The sequence below is a fragment of the Alligator sinensis genome, unplaced genomic scaffold (assembly GCF_000455745.1).
Source record: "Alligator sinensis unplaced genomic scaffold, ASM45574v1 scaffold459_1, whole genome shotgun sequence".
In the NCBI taxonomy this organism is placed as follows: domain Eukaryota; kingdom Metazoa; phylum Chordata; order Crocodylia; family Alligatoridae; genus Alligator; species Alligator sinensis.
This window is the reverse complement of record NW_005843198.1, coordinates 227774-234812: the sequence shown is the minus strand read 5'-3', so window position 1 is coordinate 234812 and position 7039 is coordinate 227774. Positions and strand designations below refer to the sequence as shown.

General features: G+C 42.2%; 1 long non-coding RNA gene across 1 annotated transcript in view; it reads left to right on the top strand.

Annotated features, from left to right (window-relative positions):
- Positions 1 to 6092, top strand: part of LOC102371524 — a 26217-nt gene extending 20125 nt beyond the window's left edge. The window contains exon 4 of the long non-coding RNA XR_325392.3: positions 6022 to 6092. This is a non-coding gene — a long non-coding RNA (uncharacterized LOC102371524). The remainder of the gene's footprint in view (positions 1 to 6021) is intronic.
- The last annotated feature ends 947 nt before the right edge of the window (positions 6093 to 7039 follow it).

Below are 7039 nucleotides of genomic sequence, written 5' to 3'. Positions count from 1 at the left end.
CATGTTTCCTTTAATTTGTTTAGTCACTGGCAGTGGCAGGCCTTAGGTCTGGAAGCCATGTTTCTACTTGGTTATCCCACACGTAACAAATATGTAACCAACTACCTACTAACTCATGGGACAGCCGGGGGGGAGATCTTGTCCCAAAGCCCAGGGCTGCTACCTTTGCACTCCACCAGCCTCTGCTAAGACCATACTTTTTTTTTAAGAGGGGGTTTGAGAATGGGTTCTTCCCCCCAAAATTAAGGGTCCCTTATGTGCAGGAAAAAAGGGTATCTCAAGTCAGCAAAATGTCAGAAAAGAAGTGAGTATAAGAAGCACAAGGTCTGGAAATCATAAAGGCTAAGCAGATGCAATTAATAGTTTGAAAAACATGATTGGTATTTTCAAAAGTGTCTAGTGTTTCTTGAAGCACCTGAAGGAACCCCTGTTATTTCAGAAAGAACTGAGGAACTAAGCTCCAAAATCAGGCTCCTCTAAGGTGTCCATTTGTTCAACTGCAATCACTGCGTCTGCGTGCGTGCGTGCACGCGTGTGTGTGTGTGTGCGCGTGTGTGTGTGTGTGTGTAAATCTTGGCATCGGTTTCTGTGGCTTGTCACTTAGAAATCCTTCAGAAAAATCATTTCTCCATCTGCAGCTCCTTAAAGACAGAAATATTGGCAACAATTTAGAAAATGGCTGATGGCAAAGGGAAGGTGGACTGACAGTCAATTCAGAAGAGCTAAGAAACCTGTTAAAGAAGAGGATAAGATGCGGAGTGGAAGAATAGTTGAAAATCAGTTTGACATTTTCCCTTATAATACTTGCCCTCAGTCAGTTCATGCAGTAATAGTAATTTCTCAGCAGTGTGTCAGGTACATAAAGGAGCATGACAGCCTTCTCTGCTTACCCGTCCTGCCTCCTAGACATTACCATTCATTATCATTATCATTATAACTAACTTGCACCAAGTCTGATCCAGCTTCCACTGAAGTGAAATGACAAAAATATCCCATTGAGTTCAATGGTGAAGGCTTAGGCCTGAAGTTTGTGATTTAGTATAGTCCCAGTAGTTGTCTGTGGCCATATTTACATTGTGGTGCCTGGGATTTATGTTCTGATTTGTTAATGAAGTGTGGGAGATAGGCAGCTATAAAATAGTAGCTACTTTTACCCCATTCAAAAATGAATTTTATGTGATTTTTTGTGAGTACTGATATTATGAGTTACCAGACGTAGCCACTCAATCAGAGTAATAGCTTTTCTTGGACAGTGTTTTGCTCTAGTAGGTAAACCTCAATAATTACTCTGCCACCATGCTCAGAAGAAACAATATCTCATCCAGACTCTGATTCTAGTTAGTTCAAGTTGATAGGAAACTGATAAGCTGGAGTTTCAGTGCCTGTGACATGTTGTTATCACTCAGCACCATTCAAATGTAGAATATTTTAAAATCAAATCTGTAAGTCTGCACATTTCTTTGAGGGAACGTGTCAACAAAATGCTGTCAGTTCCTTGCCTCTTGACAAGCTGTGCAGGCTTCAAAACGTACTGAGCTGTAGCTTGTCCATCAACTCAGTAAACGTCCTCTTTGGGGTTACTGACAGTTATTTTTTAAAAAGGGAAGAAATAGATTGTAACTATATCTTATGCTTAAGATCTGTTCTCAGTGGATGGTGCAGAAGCTCCAGGCAGTGAATTCTGGGTTCCAGTGACAAGGAAACCCCAAAGACTTTCACACTTTGTTCATTTGAATTCAAAGAGGGATAAGGTGCCTTGAATGGTAAGAACAACTAATTGAAAACTGCTTCCCTCCCCTTCCTGCCTTGGAAAAGGAAACAAATGTTTAGAGCATTTATTTAGGCTGTGAAATGTCACCTGTCTTGATGGTTCTTGCCACTGTCATTATAGCAGGTAATTTTCCAGCTTTTCAAGATGCATAGCATTGTACTGGGCACACATTCTGCATTATGAGAAAATCCTTTACTCCCAAGGTATTTCTGCTTGCTATTATTTCCAGTTATTGCAAGCTGGCTTGGCTAGGGAAGTTCAGCTGTTTCTGGTTTGTACTGAAAGGGACGTTGCTTGGATTCAATAGATTTAGTATTTTGTATGCCATCTTACTAGATTGTTAGACAGCAATATCTTGTCAGGAGATAAAACATGGTAAAGAAATCTTGCTTCATAGATTTACACACAGTAACGTGCACACTTCCATGTGCTTTTCCAAGCTGGTGCTTCCTTGGATTCAGAAATGGTCTTCTGTTGGCTAAGGTCTCACATCTGTATGTTTCATAAGTAACGCAAATAGGCCACTGATGTTAAGATTTGATGAAAATGGAAGTAAGAGTTCTCTGTTATGTAGATCTTCCATGTACTTATTGCAGAACTTAATCTTGAGTTGAATGCAAAAGCTGTGAAATTTGACATTTTCAAGTAGATTCATTTAAAACCCATATGCTTCAATGGCTATCTTTTGTTCATAAATTAAATCTGATTTTTGTGCATTCCATAATAGCCTATAGTTTTATTTTTCCTGGCACAAAAATCCCTTCTGTAATGTCCTTCAGTTAGTGGAAGGCAGAATGGTCTCCTTGAGAGGGAGAGAGATTAATTTGTTTCACTGGTATTTCATACTGCAAGATGACAGTCTTCTCTGGCACACAGTAAGTTCACCACAGTCCACAGTATACATGAAATCATAATCAAAGACAGATGCCTTTCCCTGTTATAAATAATCATTGCTTCTTGCCTAGGCCAGGAAAAATCCTTGTTTAGACTGGTCTTACTTACTTTCTTGGCCTCTGTATTTCCCTTGGCCTTCCCCTTTTTCATCTTTTCTCTGTCTCTAATTCTTGATATTTGCCTAAGGAAATAAAAGGAATGGGGAAAGTATTTCTTGGCACTCTCCATATTCTCACTGGATTACCCTATAGAGTGAAATTAAATACACATGACATATAAAAGGGAATGGCCTTTTAATTTATAGGAAAAAAACTGGTTCACAATAAATCTGTGCTTTCCTGTTTGTTCATGTGTTTGATGGGAGCATGTCACATGCTTCTGCAAAACCAATATAGAAGCTCTTTGTTCAGAGTTAGATTAATTTTCTGGAACCAGTGAAGTATTTCACGTAATATCAAACAGCAAATGATGATAAGCTTTTAAGTTAGCGATCAAATTTATTTGATCTTAAGATAAAACAGTGCATTACAGCCTAATAGGAATGGGTGGTGGGGAGGGAGGTTATTTATTCTAAATGGCACGGTCCCTCTGGGTAAAAAGTGCATTCAAATACTAATGATATTCCTCAGATCTGATGGCACTGAGCACACAATTTCTTGCAGGGTTGGGCCCTAACTGATTATGACTGGGCATGTTGAGTCCTTAATTCGGCAGTCAATCTAATTAAAGTTCCACAACAGTTTTCATTCTAGCACCTATTTTCAGTTGAGCAAAACTTGTGTTAATTTTGGCCCTTAGAGTTGAAATTTACTAGTTAAATTTTCTTCTTATGAAGGTTTAAACAAAATCTATTTCTGAGCGTAGGAGACAGGATAGGAGAAATACGCCATTGAAAAGATTTCTTGTGACCTCATCTTGATTAGCCTTGCTGCAGAAACAGCAAGGAATTTGGCCTGGAAATGGCCCTTATTGAGAAGTGGTACCCTTCAGTGTCCAGTGAAAATTGGTTTTGACTAGACTGAGGCATGACACTGAAAATTGTAGGTTGTGCTCTCCCAGTATGTTCTGTATGGAGTTTTCTTTTGTACAGAGTACAGCTGGGAAGACTGCACAGTGCATCCCCTGAGCCAAGGCTGCTTGGGGCAGAGTTAAGGTAGCACAAATACCATTTGAGTTCCAAGTGCTTTTCCAGGCAGTCATTGTAATCTCTTAACACAAGGTTTTGTACACAGTTTTATTCTCTTAGTGCAGGGTTGGGCAAAATACAGGCTGCGGACCAGATCTGGCCCACTAAGGGATTTCATCCAACTTGTAGCGGATCCCTAGGCCCTGCCCGGCCCAGGTGTGGGGGCCTGTGGTGTGTGCAGCTGGTCTCGGCACCCCCAGGAGTGCAGTGGGTCTGGGGCAGCACAATGACCAGACTCACTTCCAGTCTCTGATGCTGCTGCTGCTGGACCCAGCCCCTCTGCCCAGGCACCCTGGCCTGTCTGCCCTGCACCCACCACCCAGGGCACTGTTTGAAGTTGACAGGCAGGTCTCCATGGGACCCTGTGCAGGCAAGGGGAGCAGGTGGGTGGATGCAGTGGGGCCATGGGTGGTCAGAGAGTGGCATTTGGGAGTGGGATGGGTGGCCAGGGCCAGGGCTGGGATCAGGATTTTGGGGGGCTGATAGGGTGGGGCCAGGGCCCAGGGCAGAGCCATGATCCACTGCCTGCACATCCCTGCAATGGGCACCAGTTCCACAAGCAGGGGAAATGTGGGGAGAAGATTGTGGCTCTGCCCTGGGCCCTGGCCCCACAATGATCCTAGCCTTGGCCCTGGCCACCCATCCTTCTCCCAGATGCTGTTCCCTGCCCATCCGCGGCTCTATCCCATTTGCCCAACCAAGGAGCAGAGCCACTTAGGGAGTTTTGGTGAGCTGTTGGGGGGCGGGGGGGGGAGGGGGAAGGGATGTTGGCCTGGCCCATGACAGCTCACCAAAACTCCATAAGTGGCCCTCCCACCCAAATAATTGCCCACCCCTGCCTTTGTGGAAAGCTATCTGCTTCACTCCAGAGGGCTATGGAGTGTCTCTGGACCAATCCCACATTTAGGCAGGTGTGGAAAGGAGTTTGATAGAACACTATCGTTCAGGTCAGTTCCTGGCATGACTGTTGAACTACTAGTTCACCTTGGGTAAATCACTTCACAGCTGACGCAGTTTCCCCACCTACAAGAGGTACCTGTTTTTATCATACCCGATTATAGTATGGGCTATGGTCCAAAGCAGTCAGGTGGTATTTCTCTGCTAAGTTTGAGGTTTGGCCTTTAACTGTCCCCACCATGCCAGTTGAGTACTTGGTCTATAAGGTAGAACTCTGCCCTGCCTTCTGCCTTATATAATTTAGCTTTTTGCATGTTGTTTCTGGGATCCCCATTCCTCAATCTCCACTCTTTTTTTCAAATATATATTCAGGGCTGGAGAGAAATATACATTTGATTTGGTTGCTGTACAAACAGCATTAGGAATTCCAATCTCTTTTTTTAGCATCTCATCACTATAGTCAAGTCCTTCCAAGGTTTTTTGTAGGTATGGGAGCTTGGACATTGGCCCATTGTTAATAATCGGGAAGTATCCTTTGGCATTGCCCAATATTTCAATTGCAATGTACAGTATTCAGCTATCCTGCTGCAGAAATGTCTGCATGCATGAGGCATTATCCTCTGACACCAGTAAGACTGAATCTGGTACCACAGAAATAGCATTACCCTCAACTACTCTCCTGCCTTTCATCAGCGCAGTCTGCTGCTGAGAATAATAATTTAAAAATAAAATAGTAACAGCCAGCGTGATGGGTTGGTAGTTGTTTTTTGTTTTTTAATTCTACTGGGTTAGCTTAACACACAAACCAACAGCAACAGCGTGATTAAACTTCAGGCTCAACTGCTTGCCCCTTTCTAAGAGTAATGGCATTTTTCCCCCAAAAGTCAGATCAGTACAAGATAATGTGGATGCTGACATGCACATTTTCTTTTAATACAGAAAACTGTTTTGGGTCTGTAAAAATAGCCATCAGGACCAGTTACATGATTAACTGCTGGAGCTGTTTTATTTTTCCCTGGATGGAAGGAACGAGAGAAAGGGGGAGAGAGGAAACTATTCAAGTTAGTTTTCCCTTAATATTTAGAGTTTTCTCCTTTTCCTGGTCTATTCTTCCATATAGGCACATAAAAATATTATAGAGCAAAAAATAGGGCATGTTCAGTTTTGCCCTTGAAATACACACTCAAGCTTGTTGACAACACTTGTCCATATTAATGAATCATTTTACTGACCCCAGGTTCCTGAGCTGCATCTCCTTTGATTTACTGTGCAGGTATCTGAAGAGCACCCGCTTTTGGCATAGAAGTGGCTTATTAAAACGCAGCACCAGAAGAAGCATTACAAATGCATGGACTTGCAACCAAACTGGCTTTCAGATTTCAGATTGTGGCTGTCAGGACAACATCTGCTTTGCCTATCATAATTTTGCATGGTTCTCTGCTGCTCCAGGAATCACTTAAGGATTTAATAATAGAATTCTAATGAACTGAAATCCCCTGCTTCAGCTGTCTTTGCAATATTTTTCTTTTCTGCTGCAGTCTAAAGAATCTGCATTTGTTAAGCTACCTACATTTTCCTCTCCATATGTAATACATAGATGATTAGCTGTGCAGAGCGTGTATAAGCAGGATGCAAATCATAGTCTGTATACATAGGCACTATCTTTTATAGCATATTTAACTTTGACACCTTTCTCTGATAATGAAAGTCTGGGGAGTAAGAGAATGAGGAACAAGCCAGATATTCAACTACTACTGAAACTCCTGCTGTATCTGGAACGCACCAGGGCCTTTTCAAAGCCTTTATATTACAAAGTGGCACATTTCCTGATAGCTGATAGTCTGTGTTTTGGATAAATCACGGCAGAGGTGTCACATTGAAAAATTGCCTGATGTACATTTACACCCATTTAATCATCCATTGGGCAAGTGGGCCACATATCACTGGTGATATGAATGCAGGATGTTGACTTTTCTGCTCTGCTTGATGTAGCTTAATCTTATGTCTCGGTTTACAAACCAATATATGAAAGAAGTTCTCTGGAGGACATTTTTTTTTAAGCTTGCAGCTTGAATTCGCTAAATCCTGGTGTCTGTGGAGAACTAGAAAGCAAAACAGCAGTGTTCACTTGTATACAGATCAACCACCCTAACTGTGGGTCAGAACTGCAGATACTTAGACCTTGTCTATACTTAAAAGCGGTACTGCCTGCATTAAAATCAGATTTCAAATCAATTTCATGCAACTAGTGTGAATGCTCTGATAGATGCATTTAACTCTGTTCACACTTG